The following is an 11,199-nucleotide window of genomic DNA, read 5'->3' on the forward strand; positions in this document are numbered from 1 at the left end:
AAAGTCTAGAAACGCCCCGAATGAGTCAGCGGTCCCTCTATTATATGTCTCTGATACAATGCAAGATCGATCATTGTGGAATTTATAAGAAAGAAATCCTGGAGAAATATCTTGCTAAACTTATGCTGAACCAGCCTAATAAATCTGAGAGAGGAGCTAATCCTCAAATGTTACATTTTTAGCGATACTTTTCACTAAGTGGACTCTTCTCATGAAATTCTCATTGAAAATCGTTACTTTTTATAGTTCATAAAATACTTTAAACTTTCCTTATTTGACAAAATAGCTACTATTTCGAGTTCAATCCTTCGCAATACATTGTACTTTCTGCATACTCATCACTGCTTATTGTTCAAATCATTTGATTGTCACTGCTGTAAACAATGTTATGCCCCAGAAATCTTGCGAGATTTAGAGCTTCCTCGACTCCCCCACAAAAGAGCAGTAGTAAGTAAGATAACTGCGAGGTACTCGTGATTCTATGTATTGTTCTGTTAGTTCAATATTCGATAATGGTATACCGACCTTACAAATTTATTACCAGTCTTACAGAAAACTGTTATAATTAATGTACAATGTGGAAACCTAATTTCCCCCAACCAAAATATTGCCTAACTTAACCCAAATATTAATCTATTGTGATGCAAGTTATATGGAGTTATTCCCCTTTGTTTATAACCCGTCCGGATTAGGCACGCCCAGGTCTATAGTACCCGGCCGGGATTTATTGTTGTCATATTATACATGCATTTGTGTATAATCAGCAGCAGTCGATATTATTATTGATTATCGATTAGACATTTTTCGAGGATCGAGGCTAAATTTCTATCTACAATAATGGTAATTATCACACTCTTGGATCGTAGGTGATGTTGTTTCATATGTTTTACGTTTCATTTACATGATTGTTATTTTAACAGAATATAGAATCTAATTCTTCAGTCTTTAAACACTGAAATTCTTGTCTTCTTTCATCCTTCCGAACTCGGATTATGTACGGGACTGACCCCTAGACAGTCATGTTACACTATAAAAGCAATATAAACAGACAAACAAGAAAATGATTCCAGTATATGAAGACTCTTCAAGAGTGTAGCTAGCAAAGTCAGCTGTCTTCCTCCCCGATGATCTGATAGCTAGCTGCATAGCTTTATATGGAAATGAGAACAAAAGGAACTGTCAAAGAACTTACTGGACAAAAGTGGGCGTTTCCACATATAAGATAAATAATTTACATCGGGATCGAAATGAAAAGATTTAAGAAAACGTAAATAAACTACATGCCAAATGTCTGATTGAAAAGATTAGGATACAAAAATAAAATACATTGCATCCGGCCTGCTTTAAAAAGAATCATATCATATGATATGCAATTATAATGAAATTTGCAGAACTTAATTTAAAAATTGTTTGTATATAAACAAACACACCAAACATGCTAAACAGCTGAAATAAGAAACCTAGGCAATTTGGAAAGTCTTATCTGTCGTAATAACAGATACAGGGTTAGCTTTTTAAAAAAAGCTGAGAGTCAGCCACTGGAATACAGAAAGTTTCTTTCTTGTCTTGTGATGGTATATGATTTGTTTTATCCATCATGTTGTGTTCATTAAAAGTCATTGTCGTCTAAGTTAAAATTCGCCCAGTCGTTTTCTTATTTGTAACATAATGCTGCACATAACAAATAATAAAGCATAGAATAAATTTTAGTTAGACTACATCGTGATCTTTATGATGACCTCAAATTAATTTCTCTTGGGCGCGGACATCAGATAAAGAAGCCACTATGATCCCAATCATTGAACGTTGAAGAATGTATACATTTTCAATTTTACTGTTATTAAAATTCTATAAATGATATAGATTATGATGCTTTAAAGGAAGGTAGACCTTGGGTTAGATTGTGTTAATTATTATTAGATAAAAGTTTTTAATCGTGCAGGGTCGAAGCAATGCATGATAGGGGAAGGGATAGGGGTGCATACTGTATGTATATTTACTTCAATTTCTAAATTTAAACATTCATTTTTAGTGTTATTAGGAAAGAAAAGAATTGCTTCAAAAATAAAGTAATAAACTGGAAATTCAAAATATTTTATACATACAGTATGTATACCCTAAAATGATACTGGATGCCATCTTGCTCACTCTCTCTATTTGGGGGGGGGGGGGTTGTTTCTCTCAACTATCGCAGTTCTACTGTGGTCAGTTTCTCACCTGTGGGCGCGGTTCACGTGCACAAGTGGCACATACATGTCTATCATCGTGTAATTTATAAGACTTTACAATCTTAAGTGATCTTCTGACGTTTTCATAACTTTCATCATAAAAGTGAAAAGAGATTTTTTTTTCACTGTTTTGGGACCTTTGTGCAAGTGGATTATTGTGTGAATTCCGACCCGTACATGTCTTATGCAAGGTATTGATCGAGGGAGTCTTGCATCAGGCATTCAAAGGAATACACACAAATCCGTGAACTTGCAACGGCGATTGAGGGTATATATATCAAGTGTTAAATTAATGTGCTCTGCATATAAACTTCTCATCTTCTATAAGAAGCACTGAAATATTTTCATAGTATCATATTTCCCACTTAAAACAATCTCTTCTTTAATTTTTCGTCGAGAACGACGAAGAACAATACAGTCTATAAATAGATCGAGGTCGCGTCGTGTTTGTGAAGAATCACGCCCTCTGGTTGGAGCAAATAGCACGAGTTTCTTTAGAACAAGTCGTGTACATCTTTTTCCCAGAATTCCAAATTACGCAAGCGCACTTGCAGTTTCATCCCACCGTAACTAGTCAGCCCGGGGGCTGACTAATAAAACATTCGACAAGAAATTGCGCAGATGTAGTGTGTCTTTAGAAAGACTTCAAGTCTGCAGAACATAATTACACATTCATTTCAAGGAATCAAACAAGGATGCGATTTTTTCTTGCCCAGAATTATGCCTTACCGTCCTGAGTAAGCTGTTTACATCGGATGTGTATAATGCCCTTATAGTACAATGTCCTGACTGATTGTAATAAATAGTTTTTAGGTGCACAAACAATATCATTTTTATTAGAAATAATAATAAAATTATTATTCTCTATAAGAATCATGGCGAAATGCAAACAAAAATATATAAAATTTTTATTGGACATAATAAAAATGACAGGAGTACATGTCTAATGTCCTGATTTGGGGTATAATGACCTGATTTGATATGTCCTTCATAACAATTTAAATTGGTATTTATATTTATATTCTTTTTTTTTTTTTTTCATAAGATTTTTTAAGATTGAAATTAATGTGTTCACATAAAAATTGGGATAAATATAAATTTATTCTTGGGAATTTCATTTTTCATCTTTTTGTACTGGATGTCAGTAGATATATATGAGGCTCACAATTTGGAGAAAATGACAAATAAGGCTGGTTTGACAGTGAAAATGTGATAAATGTTTACTTTATCATTAATAAATTTTGTACAAGATGTTTTCATCCATATTATCTTTTTGAATGAAAATTTTTATTCCTAAAACATGACCTTAGAGAGACCATGCAATGTGATTTTTTAAGGAATGCTGTAAAATGATAATAATTAAGAAAAAATGTGGAAAACATAATTGTCACTTAATGAATTGAACTGTCATATCAGTAATGTGGTAGCTTTTTTAATCAATGGATGCTTCACCCTGAGTTTCTTTTTTATATATATAAACAATTATGAAAACAATAACTTAATATTCAATTATTTTGCTCTTTAACACTAGATAATAAGTGCATTTTGAGTAACATTGAGGTAGGTCATTATTGTATTAAGTAAATCCCTTTTGCTATATGTCTAATGCCCTGTTCACACAGAGAGTTTAATTCGCAGTAAATTAATACGAAGTGAAATAATGTGAATTAAAATAATGCGAATAAGAATGCATTCGGATAACAGCAAAAGCGAAGTAAGCTGATGCGAATTAAAATTTTGTTTCTAGGCTACGATCATAGCTTTTCAGTAAGGCTATTATGACATCATTTGTAAATCATGTCATGTATGCAGAGCAGATCATTTGACATAAGATATATAATCATAGTGACTGTATACATTTTAGTGATTTACATTACTTTCCTTTTTTTTCAACCAAAAATAGCACAGATACATAAATCTAACCACCGACATGTGGCCTGTGACTTAATTCTGGCCTACGCATGCGTCAAAATTTAATTCGAATTAGCTTCGCTTAGCGTTCACATGGAGCTAATGCAATGTAATTTAATGCGCAGTAAATTAATTCGAATTAAACTAATTCACACTAAATTATCCATGTGAATGCGCTTCAAATTTAATTCGCAGTAACTTGTGTTTAATTCAAATCAAACTCTCCTTGTGAACAGGGCATCATTATATGCCCTGTTCACATGGAGAGTTTAATTCAAATTAAACGTAAGTTAATTTACTGCACATTAAATTACTTCGCATTAGCTCTGCGTGAACACTTCAAGATAATCTAATTCGAATTAAATTTTGATGCATGTGTTTATTTGTTTGTATGTTGTTTAACGTTCCTCTTGAGAATTTTTCCCTCATATGGAGACACCGCGTGGTGCAGTGGTTAGAGCGTCTGCTCTAGAGTCGCAAAGTAAGGAGTTGAACCTTACGTTGTGGGTTTGAATCCCACTGTGGGACGTGGAGACCGGTCCTTCGGATGAGACTGTATAGACCGAGGTCCCGTGTCGCAGTAGGTGCTGGCACGAAAAAGATCCCTCACTGCTCAATGGCCGTAAGTGCCGAGTATAGGACAAAATTTGCAGCTCTCCACCGGCAAGTGGCGGCGTCTCCATATGAGTGAAAAATTCTTGAGAGGGGTGTTAAACAACATACAAACAAACAAACATATGGAGACACTACCACTTGCTGGTGGAGAGCTGCAAATTTTGTAATATACTCGGTACTTACGGTACTTACTACTGTGTCACGGGACCTCGGTTTATAAGGTCTCATCCGAAGGACCGGTCTCCATGTCCCACAGTTGGATTCGAACCCGCGACGTAAGGATCAACTCCTTACTCCATGAGTCTAGAGCAGAAGCCACGTGGGCGACTTGATGCATCACAGTGTAGTGGCAAATGTAAGGTAAATGCACATGTGGGTGGTCAGCTATTAAAGATACTTGTGCTATTTTTTAGTGAAAAACAAAGGATAATTATGTGAATGAAATGTGTACAGGTATTAGCCTATTACATTCTGTCAAATGGATCTTCTTTGCATAAAGTGACGTGATTTGAAAATAATGTCATAATAGTCTGACTGAATAGCCTTACTTGTAGAAATTAAATTTTAATTCGCATTAGTTTAGTTCGCATTAGCTGTCATTTGAATGCAATTTAATTTGCATTAGTGTAATTGTATTAGTTTAATTCGCATTATTTTGCTGCAAATAAAACTTTCCATGTGAACAGGGCATTAGAGCAGATCAGAATATATTCAAGCTGGCTCCACGAATATCCTCCTTAAGCTAAATTTAATGAGTTATGAAACCATTAATATTCAATTGAAAACAAATGAAATGATGTCTATATATTATAGGCATAAGTTAAATTTAAGTTAAATTGATAATCATATTATATTCTAAGCATAACACGAAATAAGAGGAAGTAATAGATTGCAGCTCTCAAGAAGAAGGGGAGGTTACAATCAGATCTCACTTTTGGCTTAAAAATAAAAAAAACAAAAAAACAAAAGAAAAAAAAGAAATAGGTTGCTGAGCTAAAGAAGAAGGGGGATGGGGGGGGGGTGATGGTTACAATCCGATCTCACGTTTGGCTAAAAAACCAAGTAAGAGGTTACAGATTTCAAGAAGAAAGGGGGGGTACAATCTGATCTCACTATTGGCTAAAAAAGCATATATGTGAACTACGTTTCCAAAATCTCCAATTAACACGGACCAAATTTAGTTAAGTTGAATCTTACAAAAATAAGTGAAGTTCATTTCATGTTGAAATGACACACACAACACATTCGATTATACCTTTCATTTGATGAATTTTAAATCATTGTGAAATGAATAGCATACATTGTGTACTATTCCAAGAAAGAAAATTATCACATAAATACGAACTGTCTTTTCATTTCAACAGAGTACCCGATATGCAGCAATCGTCACTGCCCCCCCCCCCCTTACACTTTGAAGTAAGTTTCTATACACCATATTTCATCGAACAAGTAATAAAACATACCGTTTTCCAGCGTTTCTTTAACATAGAATCCATCCTCATCAAAAGAATCTAGGATTCTCTGCCCAGGCTTTCCTCTGCGTCTTTTTTTCGACATGTTTATTATATCCCGCTTCAAAACAATTGGACTTCCGCTCTCTTTACACACGCGCATGCGCATTCTAGATGTGTGTAACGTCAGAGGTGTGTAAGTGAAGATGGCAACTTCAATCCGCACGATATCTGTGTAATCATGTGTTCGATGAAACCCCGAAACTGGGACACATTATTTTTTTTTTACTTTTTTAGGATTAAGACATGTCAATTTTTCCTTTTAAACGATAAAAAAGTTTGGGGACTTGATTCAAGTCCCCAATGTTTTTTATGTCCCCAATTTACGACTTGCGTATCTGTCGAAGGTCCCCAATATGGCCTTCCCACACACGCACCACCCCCCCCCCCCCAAATATATATATATATATATATATATATATATATATATATATATATATATATATATATATATATATATATATATATATATATATATATATATATAAAGAGAGAGAGAGAGAAAGAGAGATTTGGAATGTTTCCTTATACAGTAATTAGCAAATTGTAAATCTACGTCCATTGATGGTAGCACCTTTACTTCAAAAGATAACAATGGTGCATATGAATAGAAAAACTTTACTTCACAAGTTACTTTGTTGATGCAGTCAGCATATGTTAGGCAAAATATTTCACTAGCACTTCTTTCTCTTTGTCTTTAAGAAGCTTTTAAAAAGCCCACTGTGATTGATGTCGCGGTGTATTCAACCATAGGCGCTTGGTTTCAGAATTGTGTATTTTGTGTATTATGTGTTTTTCTAGTTGTCTGAATACATTCATTAGAATACAAAGCTGCTGAAATAACACTGTAGAACATTTTTTTTTTTTAAAAAATATCAGACTTCTGTATATAACAAGACAAAGGTTCTACACTCGTCATCTTGAATTCCTGGGGTGCCTCGGTTTACGCTTGACTTTATTCAATATCTATACACTTCTCCATCGCCTTAGGAGTCCGTAAGAAGTAGCTTTGCATATAAATCGCAAGCAACTGGAGGGGGAAATGGTCGACGACTTTTCAGACTATACATGTAGCTATATATTTGTTGGAAAATGTGTATTTTGAACAATTTTGAACACTTGAAAATGTCGCTGATATTCCTCTTCTTAATATATATGCAATACTGACAGCTAAAAATGTTCTGGTGATCATTTTTTATAATAAATAAATTCATTCCGTGTTTAAGAGTGTTTCAGGCTGAAGATTAGCTGTTGGTGACTGTGATTTTATTTGTTAGAAATTGAAGTGCACTCAGAAAAATGAGACGTTATTTTTTAATGCTTCCATAAAATACTAGTAATTCCTCATTGATAACATATTTAGTAAAGTTATGAATAAAAAGATATTAAAAATAACTATATATTCTGTTTGAATTGTTTTTAGTATTTTTCATTTTTTTTTTATCTCATATTCATAAGAGATTTATAAATTTGCGATTTTACAGAAAGGATTTTACAAGAAGTAAATGGAGTAGGCAAGATATTTACACAATCGCCAGTACTAATTAGTGATAAATAAAACCTGACTTAGTCTATTACATTTTGTTTTGAATATGCTACAGCTGTGCATTACACATTTTTAACACTTCACATTCATCGCGCTGTGCAACATATCGGCATCATCATGTGACAAAAATCTAGGAAATTAGCACCCGAAAAAGTTTACGTCATTTTGTCGGAGATAATTGGTAAATATATATTTTCAGTACAAGGATATTATATTTTCATATACATAATTTATAATGTATTTGACCGAAAATTCAAGTTTTTTTTTCATGGGAATAATATATCCACAGAACTGGTGTGTTCGGTGAGAAGGAGTACTGAAAATAATTGACCCGTACATTTCTGTTGGTTCTATGATAAATAATTCAACAATCCATGAAAGAAAAGATGATAAATTAATTTCATAAATGATCAAATGAAACGCCATTTTCTAATCTTCATGAAGGTATACAACATTATTTAATTCTGTTTTTATTCAGTCCTCTGAAAGTTGCTAAGCAGACAAATCGGCAACGTACGCACAACTTTACATAAACTATTTCTTCGTAAGGTTCTTACACAAATACACTGTATGTATAACATTTCATCGACGCTTTCCCTGTCCCATTGCTGAAAACGTTTAATTAAGGTTTTAAATTTTTTGCCATATCTTGTGCACTGCATACAAAGCACCATAATTTTTTTTTTATCAATATTTCCAAAAATTAATTTTCCTCTCGAAGTGGATTAGCTGAAAACACAGTTACTTTGTGTACGTACGAGCGCAAACTGTCTTTTCTTGCGAATTATTAAATAATACTTTGTATCCATGTTACAAGTATAGATTACAACACGAGTATATAGACAGTCCATGAATGCATTCCAGTCTAATACTAATTGATACTGAGACGAAAATCAACATCATTGATAGCTCTCTACATGGTGCAAGAATGATAATAGAAAAAGCTTGTTTTTAGTTTCATTGTCTGAAATAAATGTCTAGAAGAAGAAATGTTAGTTAATATGGATATGCATCACGTAGAACGTAAGAACATTGTAAATCAATTTTATGTAAAAAAAAAATTCTACTCAATAACTTTATTCCAGTTTGAATTTTAAATACTTATTAAAATCCCATCTGAGTTTTAAAAATATATACTTATTCAATCATTACATTACATGATATGTAATGAACCTTTTTTTTAAGTTTGCACCAGACATGTTTTTTTTACTTCTTTGAATTACCACTGCAGCAACTGTTAGCTATACATTAAACAAGTGGTGAGTGCAACGCCCTTATCCACTAATAGCGGATTTTCCTACTCTCTACCTTACTAATTGACACCTACATATATAATTGGAACTGCATGTAACGCAGTATTAGACCAGAATAACTGAAAGAGAGTCGAGGATTTCCCGTTGCATATTTTTAGAAGGCTCAGTGGAGTTATCTAACTTGCTTAGTGGCACTGGATCGCGAACGGAAGTAGTTTTACGATGACAGAGAGCGCTTTGCGCTGCTCTTAGCGATTAAAAATGGAAACAGATTAGATCCAAATAACTATAGACCCATTCCCATTTTACCAACATCATCAAAGATTTTTGAAAACATGTGGCAAAATGTATACGATCTCTTTTTTCGGATTTTGATCTTATAGTAGAATCTCAATCAGGCTTCAGAGAACTACATTCTTGCCAAACAGCCCTTACAAAAATTACAGATGAATAGTTAAATGAAATGGACCAAAGAAAACTTGTTGGTACTGTTTTTCTTGGCTTCAGTAAAACTTTTTACCTTGTAAATCATGATTTTCTACTTATAAAACTACAATGTTATAATTTTGATGCAATAACTTTTCAATGGTTCCGATCATACTTTAAAAATGACAGACTTCGAAGTGTCCATCTGTCCAACAAACATTCATCTTATCAACAAGTCACAGCGGAAGTTCCACAGGGGTCTATACTAGGACCTCTTCTGTTTTTATTTTACATTAATGATCTTCCATTATGTATTACAAAATCCAAATTAGACTTATTTGCAAATGATGCCACTTAACATGCATCCATCCAAGATTTCCATACTAGTGTAGATGCATTATCAGCGGATATAGCTTGCATAGAAAAATGGTGTTATCAGAATCAAATGGTTCTAAATGCTACAAAATCTAAATGCATATTAGTCGGTACGCATCAAAAGAGATCAAATTTCTCTGAGCATGAATTTAGTCTATGCGTATCAAACCAAAAACTAGACATTGTACCAAAATGAAAAAAATCCTCGGAGTTTATTTAGATAATTCCTTACAATATAATGTACATATTGACCATGTGTGAAAAACACTGTCAGGTAAAATTTCTGCCCTACGTAGAATTAAAAAGTTTCTTCTCATTCAAACACGCAAGCTGTTTTTCAATGCATATATCGTGCCTTCAATTGATTATTGTTTAACCGTGTGAGGTACATCTCACTAAAATCTTGACCGAGTCCATAAGCTTCAACAAAGTGATTCAAGGTATATTTTAGATGCTCCCCCTGATGCACCTTCACAACCTCTCTTTGAGAAACTTGATTGGTTCACAGTGTATGAGCAACTTACTGTAAATGAATATGTTTTATTATTTTATTATATAAATCACTGTTTATCTCTAACCCTACTTATTTAAATAGTATGTTTGATTTCCTGTTAAATAATCAATACAATCTTCGATCAGAATCCAACTTAGACCTGTGTGTACCAGCTCATAAATGTAAACTCTTTGAAAATTCCTTCCAATACTCTAATGCTATAATATGAAATGATTTAACTGTATATAAAAAATGTCTCCAACACTCAATGCTTTCAAGCACCAAGTTAAAAAATTGTAAAATAATGTTGCAATAACTCATGATTATTAATTGATTGTGTGTATTTGTATATATATGTATGTATATTGATTTTTTGTCTACAGAGGGCCCCGGGGAAGAATAGTGCTTGCACTAATCGGGTTATCTTCTTTAAATGAAGTATTATTATTATTATATGTATGCTTAAAATAACAAGTTGACGACCTTCCATAGCTACGAACGTGCATTATCTGTAAATAATTGCAATACTTCAGCATTTTTCCTGGTGACGAAAACATAAAACATCATTAAATTTCATTTAAAATCGTTAAAATATAACATATTCTGCATCGATACGAATTTTGAAATAGTTATCACTTTCTATTAAATGTACTTCTTCCTAATAGAGTTGCTGAAGAAATTTAGCTTTCCAACTAAATTTAGTTGTCAAAACCCAATAACATTTTTCTCTCCATTAACTCTGATAATAAACCCTCTAACTCGAAAATTTTTGCAAATGGGATTCTTACACAAATATACTCTCTTGATCTCTAAGCCTTAAATTATATCAGAAAAGCAACTG

This window comes from Saccostrea echinata, unplaced genomic scaffold (assembly GCF_033153115.1).
Source record: "Saccostrea echinata isolate AGI-Se365-2 ecotype Australia unplaced genomic scaffold, CSIRO_AGI_Sech_v1 ptg000002l, whole genome shotgun sequence".
In the NCBI taxonomy this organism is placed as follows: Eukaryota; Metazoa; Mollusca; class Bivalvia; order Ostreida; family Ostreidae; genus Saccostrea; species Saccostrea echinata.